The sequence below is a fragment of the Arvicola amphibius genome, chromosome 2 (genome assembly GCF_903992535.2).
Source record: "Arvicola amphibius chromosome 2, mArvAmp1.2, whole genome shotgun sequence".
Lineage (NCBI taxonomy): Eukaryota > Metazoa > Chordata > Mammalia > Rodentia > Cricetidae > Arvicola > Arvicola amphibius.
In genome coordinates, this window is record NC_052048.2 from 49623042 (window position 1) to 49642501 (window position 19460).

The window sequence follows — 19460 nt, forward strand, 5'->3', positions numbered from 1 at the left end:
GATAGGATAGAGGGCATTTAGATTGAGTTAGTGAGTAACTTGGTATCTCTACCATCTTTGTCTGCCCATATCATTGTTTTTGTACTAGAAACAAGACTTACTTGCATAGTAAGTAGCTCTTACTGAAAAGAACAAACACGCCTCACCAGTTAACCAGCCCTGAAAATAATGCTAAGTGCACCTTGCCAGAATCCATGTGCTCAATTCAGGAAACTTGGCTCATAAAAGCCTTAACTCTAGAGTCCAGTCTGTATGAAGGATAAGAATAGAATGAGATAGCGTGGGAAGCTACTTTTTGCTCTGTTCTTTCTATTAAATCTCTGGCTTTCCTTTATTTTCTTCCCATCACCTTCCGTCTTTCTAATCCCTTTGTTTAGGTCTTACACTGACTAAGACACTGTAGGAAGATGGTGACTTACACAAAGCTCTGGGCTTTGACCAGTAATCACAACTAAAAATCTGTTTTCTTTGATAATTCAAATTCCTCCAAGGAAAGAAAGGATCTTCATGGTAAAAAATATTACAAGCGACATTTTAAAGTGGGATTCCTGTGGCTCAAATTTACTACCAGCTCAACCTTGTACAATCATCTCTATTCTTCGGGTTCTGGAAGTCTTATAAAAAGAGATCAATACGTGCTCATCTAACCAGTCCAAGATCTTATTGCTATACAATCACACTCTTTCTCTGAAATAATTTTCCCTAAATAATACCGACAATATAGTTATAAAGCAGAGAACATCAACATCTCTGTATCAGAAATAATATTAAAAGCATAACCTAAATATTTTCTATTAGTGAATGACTGTTCTTCAATATGGTTACCCAACTTGCCAAACATGGAAGAGGGCTCACTATAGTTTTAAATAATAGTAATAGAATTTTAATAAGGTTGCCTTTTTATTAGGTGCATTTAACCATCCCTTCCGATCTCTCATATTGTAATCAGCAGTTAAGCGGCTTTCCCATGCAGCTGTTGTAACCAGCTCATTTAACATTAGGTAGATCTTTTAGCTTAATTAAGGCATTCCTCTCTTTCAGTAATAGTGGATTGTTTTCAGTTCACCCATTATGTGTAATTGTTTTCTTTGATCCATTCAAAACGCGGCTATTTTTCATGGCTAATTAAATCAACACTTGACCACTGCATTTAATGCTTAACTCACTTTTATTTCTAATCTTGCACGCCGGGCTTCTGCACATCCTCCGTCTTGCTTATAATATTAAGTTCCTCACCTCTTGCATCAGCTTGTCCTTGTAAGTAGAGGCAATGTGTATATATCAGGACTTCCAGCAGAGGGCACTCAAGCAAGAATAATCATTTCTGTAAGAAGAGAAATTGATGATGATGTTTCCTGATATATATATATTTTTTTTCTTTTTCAAATCAAATTCACATCAGAGTATGTGTGCGCGAGTATATATGTGTGTTGGGGGCTGGGGTGGGTGGGACAAATCTATCCTTGGCGAGCCAACTCGTTTCTCACTTAACCTCTCTCTCAGCTGAATAAGAGCCACTGTGTGCACAAGATAAGAGACGAGATATTTTCAAAACACTCCTAGTATTAAAACCAAAGCCATAAATTCTGTTTCAGCAACTGACATTTTTATCACTGTCTACTTTGGCTTCTTTTACATTTTATGAATTTTTAAGGATAAGTCCCTATCATTCAGAAAAGTACTCAAACTTCTGAGGACATCGCTAGCCATGCTTTAATGAAAAAGTAATAATATGAACAAAAGCAAGCGGGCATGGAATTTTATCGAAAAAAAAAAAACAGAAGATGCATTCTCTCTGTGCTATGGAGCCTGGAGATGGAGCTTCCTGTTCCTGTGTACGCAACCACAACAGGTTCAGGATCTCACTCCTGCTATTTCCAGCCAGTGAGCTCTGGCTGACTACCCATCTGCTCCTCGTCAGAGAGGCCTAGTCAGTGACCAGAAGCATTGACTAGGGATCATCGGGTCAGAAGCAGGGCCATCCAGTTCCTCTCATTCTGGCACTTACAGCTCTTAAATGTTCAAAGCACTCCAGGAGGAAATAACCCAGCTCACAGCTTTTGCCAGTCTTCCTGGTATAAAGTCTTCACACCACAGGAGAGAGTAAACACGAAGTCACTGACGTTGAAGTGCCGTAGACAGGCGCAGTAGCCCCTCGCTAGGCTACACTGCCAGTCTACTCTACAGCAGACACAAATAAGTTCAAGGGCAAGGCAGGAGTAAAATACAGGAAGTTTTGTGTATTTATTTCAGCTATAGTGAATTTTATTTAAATATAAATTAGTGTAATTTAGTTTTGGCGATGGCTTGGTTTAATAAGTGGTTTGTGAAATTGCTGTATGTCATGCAGAGCTCAGGAGAGCTTGGCACACTGTCTCATCCGTGCTGAAGACCTTCTAGAACTCACACCTCGGAGAAGCAGAGAACCGCCTCACCCCCAGTTGGGAAGAGAGAGAAGCTACTGGCTTCTTGTTTGGGGAGACTGTCTTTTCTAAATATAGAAAACTGTGTCACATTTGTGGCCTGTTTTCTCACTCTCAAAATTAATTTTCCTTCTATTAGATGCACTTTAAATATTTCATCATTTATGAAATCCTCGTGGTGTTTTTCCTGTCACATCTGTTACAACTTAACTTCATGAAAATGGACTCAACTTTCAAATCAAAAAATCATAGTATTCCAGATAACAAAACAATAGAATTTCAAAAGGAGACATGCCATTTATTCAGAAAAAAATTCACTTTTTATTAGCAGGCTTTATCCTGAAAAAAAAGTAATAAATGAAAAATATTAGTAACTTCTAGCTAGGTACCACAGCTCTCCTCGAAGCTTTATACTGGTGTATAAAGTCCTGTTTTCTAGAATGTGTTTGATTACATCTATAAAACATGCTAAGAACATATTACCATACTACCCTGCATTGTGACTTTTTCTTTAACATAATCAGAGAACCTGAAACTAAATTTAAAAAAAAAGGATTTTGAAAGCCTGGAATGCTTTTCATGGTAGGGCCCTTGCCTAGCATAGTGCATATCCAGCACCGATAACTAAATAAGGAAATAAATCGACAAAGATATAAGTGGAATTTTACTATGTAATTCAAGTTTGTTTCACACCCACACACATGTACATAAAATTCTTCAGAGCACACCACAGAGTCATCTTCCTTTCCGTGACTACATAGCTCTAACTCTGGATAGCACAGCCACCCTTTGAGGAATGTTGATGAACCAACTCCTCACGCCAACGGTAGCCTCCGTTCTCTGCTGACAAGCTCTGTTTGTTCTTCTTCAAAAATCAGATGCTTTATTCCAGGAATTTGGGCAAATTGCTGAATCTCTGCTAATCCTCAGTTTCCTATGAATTATAATAAAGAATAAAATGCGCCGATTACAGTCATTGGCTGGGCTAACGAAAGTGTTCAGAAACACTCAGTCTAATTACTGCTGTGACTAGAGTTATGATTATTAATAAACTAAGCTGTGTGGTTTCCCAGACCACAGCAAATTAGAAGCACTAAATTAGAAGGAGACAGAGACTCTACGGAATGAATATCTATGGAATGAATTTTCTTATTGTAGAGGGAAATGCAGCTAACTGCTCATTCAAGAGAATGCATGGAATCTCAGATAGGTATTTTTAAAGTAGGAGCAAGGCTGGGAGAGTGGCTCAGTGCCTGAGGATCTGAGTTTGGTCCTCAAAACCCACATTAAAAAAAAGCCTGTGAAGGTAGACCTTGGGGGTTCCTGGGCCAGTCAGACTAGTGTACTCAAGAGATCCAGACCAGCGGGAGACAATGTCCAAAATAGACAAGGCAAGGGCTCCTGAAGAGGAATGACATCAGAAACTGTCCTCTGACCTACGCACAGGCACAAACCCACACAGGCTTGGGGGCCATCCTGAAGAACCAAAGCGAGGAGCAGGGAGCAGATTTCTCAGCTGACTTAGTAAGTGTCCCTAAGCAGCTGGGACTTACTATCAAGATTTAGGGTTAGCAGGGAAAGTTGAGCGTTTTCCAATTTCCTGTTTATTTAGGAAGGCTCGTACATCACACACTGTATGTTTTGTGTACATGCTTAATTGTATTCAAGCTTATAAACACATATAGTCTAATGGTTTTGCTTCACAACCATGAGAATTAGGAAAGAGTACACTAACACATGCATATTTCAATGGCTGTTATTGTTAAATTTAGGATTATGTGATATTTTTTATGCATATTATATAATTCTGTAATTAAAGAGAACAAATTGACTTCTATAGAACTTGGATTCAAAATCATATCTGCACTGGGGCTGGGGATAGAGCTCAGCTATAGATTGTACTCTTAGCATGTGTGAAGGCTTGGATTTACACACACACACACACACACACACACACACTTCACTGGTGCACTATTCCTCTGGTCAGTACGGATTTAAATTTCTTTGTAATAATCACCACAAATTGATGACTCTGTCATTTTTAATCTGATAAATATTTTTCTGGAGACTTTTTCTTTGAATATTTGAGGATTGTAGATCAAATATAGTAAGAAGGCCTGGGCTACATAACTCAAAAGGTAACTAAATGAACAAATAAAATCATGTGGTAAATGAGAGTCATCACCAGTATCACTAAATATTGCCCAGTGTTACTGCTCTTGTGTGCTTGGCTCAGGACTGAAGGTGTCCAATTTTAGTTTTAGATTTTTCAGTGTATTCTGAATGGAGGTATTCTAAAGAAAAACAATTTGTTTAGTGAGTGAAGACTCCATTTTTTTTTGTTTTGTTTTCTGTGTGTGTGTGTTTTTTAAATTTGCTTTTGACTGTTCTATCTCATGAGGTGATATTTTAAAGGACAGAGTGCTGTTGATTCTACTGCTTCATTTGGAAAATACAAAGGTACCCTGTTTCTGCTTAGCTGCAGTTTTAATCACAGCGCTTCTGTCCTCATGCAGTTTTGTTGTTGTTGTTGGTTTTGTTTTTTTGTTGGTTTTTTTTTTTTTTTTGAGACAAGTTTTCTCTGTGTATCCCTGGCTGTCCTGGGACTTGCTCTGTAGAGTAGGCTAGTCCCCAGTTCAGAGATATGTCTGTCTCTGCCTCCAAAATTCTGCCTTGAATCCAATCTCGGTGGAAATTTCTTCATGGTGGGAACTGGGGCTCTTATTCATCTGATGCTGTTTCTCTTTTGTCTTTTGTTGTTTTGTTTTAATTTCTGAAAGATATTCAGAACTCCACATTCCAAGTTTAAAATGGATTTTTTTTTGCGATCTTTTTTTTTTTTCTTTATCAAAGCTCTCTTTTTCTCTCTGGTTACTTATTTTTAAAAACATAACCCTAGCTTTAAATTCTGGAAGCAAGTCAAGTATGCCTCTGAGTATTTTAGGTTTTCTTCTGATTTGTGTTCTTCTTTATTTGGCCACACATGTGCCACCGGGCTTTTGCCTCATTAATCTCAATATCTTATTGGAAACGGAAGCTTTCCCGATAGTGTGATTAAGGATGAGCTAAGAGACAGAATGATACCGCTTGTGCGCTGGTTGGCAAGGACCGCGGTTGTCTTAGTCAATTTTCTGTCTCCATAAAAGAATACCACAGATTGAGTTACTCACGAAGGAAAATCTGTTTCCTACATTTCTGAAGCCTGGAAAGTCTAAGGTCAACTTGGTTCATCTCCCAAGCACCTCCTTATATGTCTATGTCTATGTTTTATGTTTACAAAATGGTGGAGGGTAACACCTAGCCAGACAGAATGGTGGGGTAAGGTGTGAGCTCCTGTCTCTTTTCTTCTTCCTACAAAACCTTCATTTTATGGAAACCCCACATCGGTGAGCTCTTCTCACTCTAATTATCTCTCAGTGGTCCCATATCTAATGCCCATCATCACACGAAATTGGGGATAAAGCATCCAACACATAGCCTTTGAGGGGGAATAATCCTTACCAGCCAGACTTCTAGCCAGTTCTCCAGTGTCAGTCTGTGAAGACCTTTCCTTTGGAGCAAAGATACAGAGAAATCTGAGTGCCCCCACTCTGCACAGACAAGTGATCCTGATTGTGGGTATTTTCCATAGTATCGCTCTAACATATCCGAAACACTCTCACAATTAGCATTCAAATTCCTGTTTGGGGTGTGGAAATGATGGTGTCAGCTTCATGTGAGGTGGACCTTTCCTATATATCTCTCAGCTCATTGTATTATGATGGCTCCTTGGTATTTTCTATGCAAGATCAACTTAAATATATATTAAGAAACAATTATGAATCTTACACAGAAATAATACTCTTCCCAAAAGAAGAAAAATGGAGACTCTCGAAACATTCTAGTAGCAAATCATAAAGTCTAACTTTTAAAATATTGTGTATGTGGAATATAAATAAGCCAAAACACAAAGGTTTAGAATTTCAATATAATACCTAGAAAAATTGAAGAATAAAATGGTATTTTAAAGTTAAACATATGTCTTTGGTACAGAACATTCTGGTGGTCAAAACAAAAAAAAAGAGCAAGCCAAAGGAACTGTTTTTAAAGGAGTAATTGCAGGCATTTTAATCACTTAGCTTTCCTTTTGACATAGAAGAGATAAATTTTCTTAAGTGCTTTGGGTGTCTGGTTTTTCAAATTTGGAGCAACACTCATACTCACATTTAAGCATCCCGAAGGAAGTGGAAATTTCTCTATGTCCTAGCAACATCTCCACAGGCTTCCTAATAAATGGGTGATGCCTAAGAATCAAACCCAACAGCCGTGTTCATAAAAATAATGTGTTTTGAATTGACATTTGTTCTCAATACCTTTTCCTTTAAGTGTCTGTTGGGGTGCATAGGCAATAGGAGGATACATTTGCTAAGGCAATTACCCATTATTGTGGAGCAGCCTGGCTAGTCCCCCGAGAAAACTCATGCATAATTTGTTTGTGCATAATATACTGTCTGCAGTACTGTATCTACCCTCGTCTTAGGAGAAAACTCTTGGGGCTTATTGTCCACACTGTTTCTTCTACATTAAGTGACCTTTTCTTCCACCCCTAATGGCCATATGGACCAATCCGACAACCTTACAAGAGCAAATGCCTTAAACGTCACTTACAGAAAGCATTATTTCTTTCTTCCAACAGTGCCTCACTTATTGATTTCCATCATTAAATAGATGAAAAAATACTTATGACCACATTTTATTCTGTTAAGTTGTAACTGCCATGGGATGAATGACTTAATGGGTTACCGACTTCCTTACACTTTGCCTGCCAAGTAAGTGCTCCACACTTTCTGAAAACTCTTCTCTCACGCCACTCCTCCGACTCTCTTGTCCACGACTCACGAAGAAGGAAAAAATGATCCAGCAACCAGGATCACCTGGCAAAGCCACAGCTTTTCATGGAACAAGGTATGGGGTGAGCAGGGGGCCTGCCCTACAATGGAGAGAGACTGATTGCTTCCTTAATCCTGCTCCACATAGCTTACATGATGGGACCTCACTGAATTATTCTGTTCCTCTCTGCTCACAATTCTCTAATGGCTCCAGCTTTCCTCAAGGAAAGACCAACATTCTTTAAAAAGCAAAGAAGATTCTGTATAACCCTTGCTACCTTGCTGTCTTAGTCAGAGTTTCTATTGCTGTGATGAAACACCATGACCAAAAAGCAAGTGGGGGAGGAAAGGGTTAATTTGGCTTTCTCTTCCACATCGCTATTCATCACTGAAGGAAGTTGGTCAAGAACTCAAACAGGGAATCTGGAGGCAGGAGCTGATGCAGAGGCCTGTAGGGGTGCTGCTTACTGGCTTGCTCAGACTGCTTTTTCATAGAACCCAGGACCACCCACCCAGGGATGCCACCACCCACAATGGGCTGGGCTCTCCTCCATCAATCGCCAATTAAGAAAATTAGGCAGATCTTATTGAGGCATTTTCTCAGTGGGGGTTCCCACTTTTCTGATAACTCTAGTTTGTGTGTCAAGTTGACTTAAGACTAGCTCGTCTCACCTCCTGGTTTGTATACACTCTTCCACAGATCTATTATCTTATGTTGCAGTTTGGCTGTTCCATGATTACCCAAGATGACCCACCTGTGACTTGGAGCCCAGTAGATGTTTATGCCTCTTCTCCCAATTTGTGGGAAATCTAATCCGAGCTTTAGGCCTTTGGGAGATAATGAAGCCCTGAGGGTAGGGTTTTCATAATGGACTAGGGCTCTTACAAAGAGAAGAGAAATCACCATCCACCAGCCACCCTCCCTCTTTGAAACCGAAGGCTTCCATCACAAATCATTTACTTCCCCCCAATCAAATCCTTCTGCTGCCCAGAACTTGGGCATCCACAGGCTCACCACAACTGTGACAGATAATTACTTTTTGCTCCAGCCATTCAGTCTGTGGTAGCTTGCTAGAGTAACTCAAATGAACCAAATCAGGATCTTGGCTCCGGACATTCTCTCTTCATTCAGACGCCATTGTAGGCTGTTCTCTAACCTCTTGGAGTCATTTGGCAAGTGAGGCCCTCTCTGACATCATGTTCCTATTCCAGTTATTCATCCCCCTACCCATCTGCTCCTGTGATGTTTTTTTTTTTATCTTCAGCACTTCTTTCTGTTTTCCCAATTTGCAAAACAAACTACCTCCTTCACTTAAGCAAATTCTAAATAATTACTATAGCTTGAACTGTAACTCTTTGAGTACATTTAGTAAAGCAAAATTCAAGGTCATTTCTTTCCATCTTTTAAGCACCCTCCCTTGATTTATTACAGTACTTTGCATACAGTGCACATACCATCTGCCCTGAGTGAATGGATAGGACTCAGCTGAAATGAAATCCAACTTACTGTGCTATTTCTTCCGCAGTGAGGGATTTTTGCACTGCCTCTGTTTATAGTCACTGAATTGCCCTGAAGATGCATTTACTTGTCTGTGTTATCGTACTGTTATTTGCTATTAATTCCCTGCATATTGTAAGTTAGTGCTTGTATATCTTATTTTAGAATGTTATAATCTTCTTAATGGACTAGTTTATGAGTGGGTGGCGATGTCTATTTCTCTTCTGCTACGATATGTAATCAATGTATCACCAGCATGCAATCAGCACATTTTTATGTAATGGTTAAGCATTAATTTCATGGCAAGGTTTGCTTGTGCATTCATATAAGGAATCACCAATTCAAGGCTAAAGCAGAAGCTATACCACTCTTGGGTATATACCCAAAAGATTCGATTCTACTCTAGAGACACTTGCACATCTATGTTCATTGCTCTTCTATTCACAATGCTAGTAATGGAATCAACTTAGATATTCATAAACAAATGCATGGATAATAAAAGTGTAGTGCATATACACAATGAGATATTGCTTTTCTCTAATGAGAAAGAAAGTTAAGAAATTTGCGGGCAAATGGAATATACTGGAAAAATTTATACCGAGTGAGGTTCTCTTTCATATGCATATTCTAGCTTCAACTCCTGTTTGACTTTAGGAGTTTGACTTGGAGCACACATGGAAGGCAGGAAACTGGAAGGCAGACCTTTGGGGGACACATTAAGGGAGGAAAGAGTAGGTCATAAGTAAAAGTGACAGAGGGATATGTATTACAGGGACTGGAGAGGCACAGGAAGTAGAAATCAGGGCAAAAGCAAAGGGTTTATGAAAAGCCATTTGGAAATCTACTATCTTAGAATCCAGTTGGAAGAATAAGTGGAGGAATGGTGAAGTATATGAGACATAACAGGAGAGCGTTGATATGTCTAAGCAGAGATGGGATGGCAGTGGGGGATAAATCATGCATATTAACTGTTGCAGGTTTCTTCAACAAACCAGAATGAATAATCAAATGGCTGTAATCCATATAAAGAACACTACTGAGTGCTGGGAAATAGGAGCTACCAAAGCCAGGTCGTCCATATTAAAGGCTATGGCTAAATGAAAGAAGCCAATCTGAAAAGGCAGGATACTGACGAGTCCATCACATGACATTCTACAACAGGCAAAACAGTTAAGATGGTAAATTGGCCTATGATCAATATTCATGGAGAGTGTTGCAGAGGATGGGGGAGGGTCCAGAAAAACCCACGGGGAAAACACAAAGGAATTTTTGCCTCAGTGTAACAATTTGCTGTGATAGTGTGATCATCTGGTGTTACTGGGGAGCGGTGGAGTCTTTAGGAGGTAAGGCCTAGTACTAGTGATTCATGTCACTGAGGAAAGCACAGGGGACCCCAACACTGCCTCAATCGCTTTTTCACTAAGGTCTTGAACAAGCAGTTCTGTTGTTCAACCTACTCTATAACTACAGGCTCAAAACAACAGGGCCAATGAAACACGGTCTCAGACTTCTCAAAGACGAGCCCAGACAGGCCTTGTCCTTGTAAGGTGATTAACTCGGGTGTTGTTACAGTGAGGGGAAGCTGACTGACCAGGGATTCAGAGTCGCTGAAGCAATGCATGCTGGAGCTGATGGCATACACCTGTGATCCCAGTGCTTGCAAAGCCAAAGTAGGATGACTACAAGTTTGGAAGGAGTCTGGACTGTATAGTATGAGCCGGTCTAGAAGGAAAAGAAAAAGGGAAAGAAAAGGCAAGGGGTTGGGAAATGGCTCTGATGACAAAGTGCTCCTGACACATGTGTGAGGACTTAAGTTTCGATCCTAAACACTCACGCAAAGAAAGCTAACATGGTGACACACGCTAAATCCCATTGTTGAAGAGGCAGACACAGGAGGATCATTTGGGCTTACTGATCAACTGGTATGTCTGAATTTGGCAGGCTCCAGGTTCAGCATAAACACGTCTCAAAACAGAAGGTGGAGAACAGTTGAAGTAGACTTCATATGTCAATCTCTGGTCTCTACAAGGGCACATACAAGTATGCACACACACATAAAATAACAACAACAACAATAATAAACAATAAGAAGGATGCTGATAATAACTTAGAATGTTGGAGGATTTAAGGAAGAAACCCAAAATGTAGCAAAACATACTGCTTGTATTCCAAACTATGCTGGATGGATTGAGGGGAAGATCTGAGCAACATTGGAGGTAACTAGAACCTGTAAGGTTAAACAGCAGGATACACTTTATAAAGATGTTCCCTATGTGCATATGGGTTACCAATTCATAAATGACTTTATAGACATATTGCAACTGAACAATTAATTAAACAGATGAGCAGTATTGGAATCATATTTGTACTGGTATGGTGAGAAAAGCAGTTATTATCCACAATGTAAGAAATTAGAGATGGAGAATCATTGGTATGAGTTTGAGTCCAACATAATATAGATTTCTATATGCTCTGGTCTATATAAGGCACACATATTTCTTTGTTCTAGATCTAGAAAGTGACACTCCAACACCAAGAAGCACTGAACACAGTCAGCACCATGCACAGTCTGCTCTGATTCTCTAGGAGGACAGACCAGAGGTCCTTGGAAAAATAGTATCCTCAATATTATATGGCAACAATGAATTTATGTGTGTAATCATCCTTCCTAAAATCCATCACCACAGATGTTCATCGAAAAAACACCAGTTGTTGGAAATTGTATAACATAGCCAATCAGCGTTCCTTAAAATTGTTAAGGTCATCAAAATCAAATGGGAGCTGAGAAATATTCACAGTCAAGAGGACCTAGCATGGTTTGAGGTGGGACCCTGGAGCAGAAAAGGAAGCAGGTACAAACACTCGAGAGAGCCTGGTTACAGTATTAACATCAGTTAATGATAACAGACCGTAGTAACTGTGCATTCATAAATCGTGACCAGTTCGCTGCACTCCCACGAGATGCTAGCAGGGGCAGAAACTCTGTGTGGAAGGAATATCTAGGAACTCTTACTATCATCTCAATATTTTTTTTTCTGTAAATCTAACACAATCCTAAAATAAAAAGCTTATTTTTAAAAAGTAATGAGGAATTGGCTCTGAGTACAAAACTGTCTTCCTTAAATGAGTACCATCTTCAGTTCTATCCTGCTTGGCACTCGCAACTCTTCAGAGAGTTTTATACCTACTAGTAACTTCCACAGTCTACTACCAAATGCCAAAGAGCTTGGACTGTAATATAGGAACCAGCCGTTCTTTGTGTGTGCGTTCATGTGTACAAATGCATAGGTTTATGGATTGCTCACCCGTGACTGTTTATATGAAGGCTAGAGGTCAACATGGGTGTTTTCATCAATGCCTTTCCACCTTACTTTTAAATTAGTGTACTATTGTTACTACTACTACTCTTATTACGGATCTCTGTGTGAGAGAGGGTGCTATGTATGAGTGTAGGTGGTTGATACAGTATGTCTAGAACTCACAGACAACATTTTGGAGTTAGTTCTCTCCTCCCATCCTGGGTTCTAGGGATCAAACACGGGCCTTCAAACTTGACTTACAAGGGCATTTATTTACCCTGTAAGACAGTCTTTTTCAGTCTGTGGGTTGTGACCCCTGACCTTTCCACAGGCGTAGCCTAATAACATCATAAAACACAGATATTTACATTACAATTCATAACAGTAGAAACAATTACAGATAGGAAGTAGCAACAAAAATATTTTTATGGTTGACGGGGTCACCACAACAGGAAGCATGTTAAAGGGTTGCAGCGTTAGGGAGGTTGAGAGCCACTGTTCTAAGCCATCTCTTTTACCTCACTTTATTTGTTGAGACAGTATTCCCCTCACTGAGGCTAGAACTCACTGCTTCAGACTCGATAGCCAGCAAGCCCCAGTGATCCTACTGTCTTGGCTGCCCCCAGAACACTGTTCCCGTGCACACTATTTTCCTCGGTTTTTAATTTTTTTCTTACATGGGATTTCTATGTGGAGTTAAAGTTGGGATATGTCTGCATGACAAGTACTTTACCAGCTGAGCCATTTCCTCAGTCCTGGAACTAGTCACCTCTTCAGCCACAATACATAAACACAGAGCAAGGAAAATGGACCGAGATAGAAAACCCCAGGTGAATCAGACAAAGGAGATGATTATCCTTAACGTTAAAAGTGTCAGTCATCCATTGTAGCTTCAGCCCCTGCTTTCTGGTCTTCAGACACTGGGCAGATATTTCTGCCTAATGATGATGGTTTTGGAAATGAAAGGTGTATATATCATAAAGTCTTTGCTACAGGCTTCTGCCAAGTACATAAAAGACACTTGGGATTCTCTTAGAAAACGTGGCTTTTGCTTAGCCATTCATCAGTCTGTTTGGTGAAATAGAAGTGGCATTTGGTTCCCCAGAAGTTAATCAGACACTAAGAAAAATTCTTTGGAAGAAGGATGCTATGAGGCTAGCTGTGCTGTGTGCTCCATCAATACATCTCAACTCAAATTTGTCATCAGTTATTCATGAACCTTCAGCCAGCTATGCAGCTATGCTAAGGCATAGGTACTTGCAAAGTTTTCTCCTTATTAATAAGCAGTGTCACACATGACAGTGGGTGTGCACTGCAGTCAATAAAGATGCAAGTTTGAAGTGAGTCATCCTCGTTCCTTATTATAGAAACCATGTGATCACCCTTAAAGAAAAAAAAACTGTATTCTATCATCACTATTTCATTTCTGCCTCAAACATGTTGACCCCAAGCATTCAAGTGTAATAACATTTTGCATCCAGAAATGTAATAAGTAGAATAAAACATTTCTTATTAAAGCTTATATTTCAAACTCTACTTTGCTCCTCACCATGAAGGTACTAAGTTTTGGGGGTGGGGGAAATGGCTCAGTCAATAAAGCGTTTGCCATACAAATATGAAGACCCAAGTTTGATTCTCCATAAATCCATGTATAAAAGTCACAAAAGAAGCAAGTACCTGTAATTCCAGCTTAGGGAGGGAGAGACAAGAATACTCCCTGGACCTCCTGACCAGTTCTTGCTAATTTAGTTAGCTTTAGATTCAGTGAGAGACTCTCTCAGAAAGGTAAGGTGAAGAGTGACTGAGGAAGACACTTAGTGTTAGCCTCTGGCTTACACACACACACACACACACACACACACACACACTCACACACACACTCACACATACACACACGAAAAAAATGCTTATTTTGCTCATAACAGTCCAACAAGAGATTTGAGGGACTGAAATGCATAGCTATAGATTCTATTTTAACTTTTTTAATTTTTTTGGAAACAGGGTCCCATGTAGCCAAGGCCAGCCTGGAACTCATTATCTAGCTCAGGGTGCCTTAGAACTTTTGACTCTTCTGCCTCCACCTACTGCTTTGAGATTACAAGCATGCAGCTTGTAACCAGAATCTAACCACACCTGGAGAGTCTCCATCTGTGGATTCAATCCCTGCCAACCAAAATTAGTCAAAAAAAGAGTTGCATCTGTATTAATCACAGAGACTTTTTTCTTGCAATTATTCCCTAAACATCACTGTAAACTGCATCAAATATCACTTACAATTAGATTAGGTCCTATAATTAACAGCATAATGATGGTTTAAAGGATACAGGAGGAGATACAAAGGTTAGAGGCAAAAAAAATCACATTGTATTTGTATAAAGGACTTGAATAGCATCCATGGATTTGGGTACCTGATTTGGGTACATAATTTAGGACCATGGGGATCCTAAACCAACCTCCATGAAGATACTGAGGAACAACTCTGTTACCTTTGGATCTGGTTCTTTCTCTGATTCTCAAGGGTCCTTTTCAATAGACCCTTATATTACTGATGAAGCATAAATATTCTTGTTTTTATTCAAAATTAATGAATCAGTACTTTAAAAGTCTCTCCAAATTGGTGCCCATCATGTGATAGACCATGTGTCAAGAAGGAAACTTGCTCCACGTTGCTGCAATGAAGGACATTATTTCTGTTCTATCACTCTGACTTCTGGCTTTAGCCCGTGTCTTCATAGGACAAAATCAATACCATATCCCCTTAACACACATTTGTTGTGGGAGCTCCTTCTGCTCCTTCAGCCAATAGCTGCTGAGATACCACCATGGTCTCTCCTTCTTTAAAAAAAGCAGCAACTGCCCTTCGCTTACTCTCTGGCTTCTGGCTCTGCTTCCGGCGACTAGGCTCTCTTCCTGATTGTGCAGAGGGCTGTTGTCTGGGACGGTGATCTGTAAATTTTTCTTCTTTAAATAAATAACCATTCTAGTAATCATAATTCCAAACTGGTGTGGGATTTTTTTATGATTTATGCCTTCAGACATTATTGAGGGAGAAGTCAACAGGAAAGGGGTTTTCTTTTCGTGAAGCTTTGTCTATAGGAAGGGCAAATCTCCTGTGACCTAGACTCCTATGCTATCTATTCAGAACACCCACTGCTAAACCCATGACAGGTCAAGGAGATAGAGGTCATCTGATGCTGAATTGTCTTGACAACCAAGATGCATCCTCTTGTCTAGGGAAGAAATCTATCCTGAGATAAAAAAAGTCAGGGTTCTAGCTGGGGGGAATGTTGTGGAATGTTATTTTAACTAAAAAAAGATATGCTACATTTGTTTATTCGATGAACTATTACTTTAACTGTGTAAACGTGTGTTATTTTGTTTATGCTGTATTTGTTTAACGATGTAAGGATGTGTTTTAATTATGTGAAGATGTGTTGCATCTGTTTCACTTTGCCTGCCTAAGGCACCTGCTTGGTCTAAGAAAGAGCTAAATGGCCAATAGCTAGCCAGAATAGGGATAGGCGAGGCTGACAGCCAGAGAGAATAAATAGGAGTAGAACTCTAGGTTTGAGAGGAAAAATGAGAAAAGAAGAAAGGAAGAAGAGAGGAGAGAATGTGGCAAGAAGCCAGCCAGGCAGCCATGATCCAGCAAATGTATGAAGTAGTAAATGTAAGATATACATACAGAAGGAAAGAAGAAGTAAAAGCTCTGAGGCAAAAGATAGATAAAGAGGAATAGGTTAATTTAAATAAAAAGAGCTAGCCAGAAATGAGTTTAAACTAGGCTGACTATTCAAAACTTATAAGTCTCCCTGTCATGATTTGGAAGCTGGTTGATAGCCCAAAAGAAAAAGTCTAGTACAGGAGAATGAAGGTATTATTTTAATACCTTCAAAACTTTAAGCAAAAAAAAAAAATGTAAAAAAATTCAGTATGGCCATTTCTCAGAAAATTAGGAAACAACCTTCCTCAAGACCCAGCAATACCATTTTTGGGTGTATATCCAAAAGATGTTCAATTGTGCCACAAGGACTTGTGCTCAACCACATTCATAGCAGCATTGTTTGTCATAGCCAGAACCTGGGTACAACCTAAATGCCCCTCAATCGAAGAATGGATAAGGAAAATGTGGTTCATTTATACAATGAAGTACTACACAGCAGAAAAAAATTAATGACATCTTGATATTTGCAGGCAAATGGATGGATCTAGAAAACATCATATTGAGTAAGGTAAGACAAATATCATATGTACTCACTCATAACTTTTAGACATAAAACAAAGAAAACTAGCCTACAATTCATAATCCCAGAGAACCTAGACAACAATGAGGACCCTAAGAGAGACACATATGGATCTAATATATATGGGAAGTAGAAAAAGACAAGATCTCCTGAGTCAATTGGGAGCATGAGGACCATGGGAAAGGGTAGAAGGGGAGGGGAGAGGAAAGGAGCGGAGCAGAGAAAAATGTATAGGTCAATAAAATCAATAAAAAATAAAAATTACAAGCAAAACCAAGTCAAATAAACGAAAAATCATCAACTAAACAAACAAACAAAAAATAATGTCTACCATACAGTCCTTGATACTTGGGGAAGAGCACCAGGTGCTTTGTGTGCAAATCTCTTGGGCTCTCCTATTTCTGTGGTTTGATGAAGGAGCAAGAGCAGAACCTCACTAAGGAAGGTTGTGGTTTCCGCACCCCTTCCTGCCTTTTCAACAGCATCAAGAAATTATATTCCAGAGCATCAGAAAGATAGGATGGTGACAATGCTTTAAATAAGAAAATAATGGTAATGATTTACTGAGACATTTCTTTGCCAAAACATATAACTGCATTAGAGCCAGGCCTCCTTATGAGATGGGTGTCATCAGGATCACTTACACATCACAAGATTCATCAGCTCATTCAAGATCATAATGTTTGAATCTCTAAGCCACCCTGGGTTTTTGATTTCCTAAAAGCATTCTAATCGCTTAGCATAGGCTGTACTGGGGCTAGGACTTCTCACAGTGCAAGCATACCCAGGCAAAGTCGGGGCTCTGGGGTTACAGAGAGGAGACCATGCACAGGTCCCTAAGAGCGTTCTCACAGAATGTGCTAACTCCCCACCCCCAGGCAGGAGTGATGACAGCATATGGGAAATGCCAGGTTCCCCAGATGAGATCAGGGCCTCAGCCTAAGCCGACCTGTACATCCCAGCAATTGAGGCTTCCGGAGGCTACTTTTTGTTAGGTCTCGTGGTAGGAATCCTCCGCAGATCCAAGCTCATGTGTGCTATTCAGAGGCCAGGACTTCCTGAGTACAGCAGTTTCTGGCTGCTACCGAACATTTGCTCTAGCTAGTGTACCCCAAAGCTTGCACTTGGCACTGGGTCTTCTGACTCCTTTAGTCTCCCATTCTGTTCTTCAAGTAGGCTCTATGAGGAGAAGGACTGGGCTAAGTGGTAGAGAGCATGACAAACTTATACAAGACTCTGGATTCAGTGCCTCAGGCCCCCACTCTCCAGTGAAAGAGTATACAGACATCAGAATCTTACAGGGTTGAGAAATAAAGGCTAAACAATTTACAGATTTTGCCCCAAATTACAGATGAGCTTTGTGAGGGAGTTATAGAGCTAAGTCTATCACAAGCTTCCAAAGATTAAATTGGAATTGTGCCCCATCAAAGCATGACTTTATAAAATTAATTTGATAATAAGTATATCTAACCTGAATTTCAAACTTTGATTGGTAAGTGATAAAATACACAGCAACAATCTTTTTATATTGACAAAGATACAATCAAATGTGTCAGACAAAATTATTTTTCCATTAGTCACAATTTGTAGTATCTACATATTACTATATTTCATAAAAATCATAGAAATTATATAAAACTCAATTTTAAGTGAAAAAAGATTAATTTAAAGATACAGTATAAAATGTGATCTGTAGGAAAATGCAGCAGAAATTATAAGGTGAAAATAAAATAAATATTACTTTTTATTTCATTTATGTAAAAAACGTTGGGGGACTATGATCAATGAATTCCAATAAGGCAATTATATTTTTAACATCCACTAACAAAATGCATCGCCATTATTTAAGTTTGCATTTGTGTCTTTATCCTAGGAAAAATACAGGCATCTTCAAACATCAGTAATGGCATCAGATTATGTCAAGTGGTGCAAAATCTCCCTTTAAAAAATGCCTGCAAAATGTCTGTCATCATCATTGCAAAAAATATAACAAAGTTTGTGCATTCAAAATGTTGAACACTTATTTATTCATATGCTTTGATTGCTGCTCGGCCCTTAGGGAAAATGAACAGCTGAACCCGAACCATCAAACAGCATACACAGGAGGGAAAACAAGTGGCCGGTAGGGTGGCTGCTTTCCAGCTCACTCTCAGGCTGGAAGCTTTGACCGAAGAGAAGAAAGATCTCTGCTTAGGGCCTTGCATCCTAGAACAACAGAGCAATCAATTCTACATTCAGTATCTAAAAGTGGGAGACTGGAAAGTCCCCCCACTTAGACACTATTTCTGAACCATGCTGATTTTCTACACTGGGGAATCTTTGATTCGTTGGTGGGGTCCCGATCTCTCTGTCTGTCTCTGTTTCTGTCTGTCTGTCTATCTGTCTGTCTCTTTCTCTCCCTTTCACAACCTCTATATTTTGCTTCATTATTTTTTAAAAGAAAAATTGCATATGAAAACCGAGGATTTACTAGGTATAGGTGTGCAGTAAAGCAAATGTTAATAAAGCAAATTCTTTTAGTCATTTGGCATCTCAGCCACCACACTCCTGAATTTCCCTGTGTTTCACAAGGCTGGGGATGAGCAAAAGTTGTCTTAGGTGCTGGAGCAATGGCTAAGTCAGTGACGTGCTTGCTGGGCAGGAAAAGGACCTGAGCTTAGATTTCCAGTACCCACATAACTACCAGAAGTGGCAGTCTGCTACCCTCAGGGTGGGGAGGTGGAGAACGGAGGACCCTGGGAGCTTCCTGGACAGCCTGTCTAGCCAACGGTTGAGCTCTGGGTTAGGGAGAGACCCTGTCTAAAACAGCAGCAACAAAAACATAACAACAACAAACAAAAACAAGAAAGAGAGAAAACAGCACTGACTTCTCACTTAACACACATACACCCCTCCCCCCCCCACACACACACTCACTTTGAAACAAAAAGTTGTTCTTCAGCTGGAGATGCCCTTACCAATCAAAGGAAAGAGAAAATGTTAGTTTCCTGGTGCTTGACTTTCTCTGCCTCCCACAGGTTTCTCCCACCACCCTGCCAGATTGACAGGTAGGTATTTGAGTGGGAAACTTGGTATAAGAAGAAACTCGCAAGGGAGTACATTCTTGTATAACTTCAGAGCAAACCACC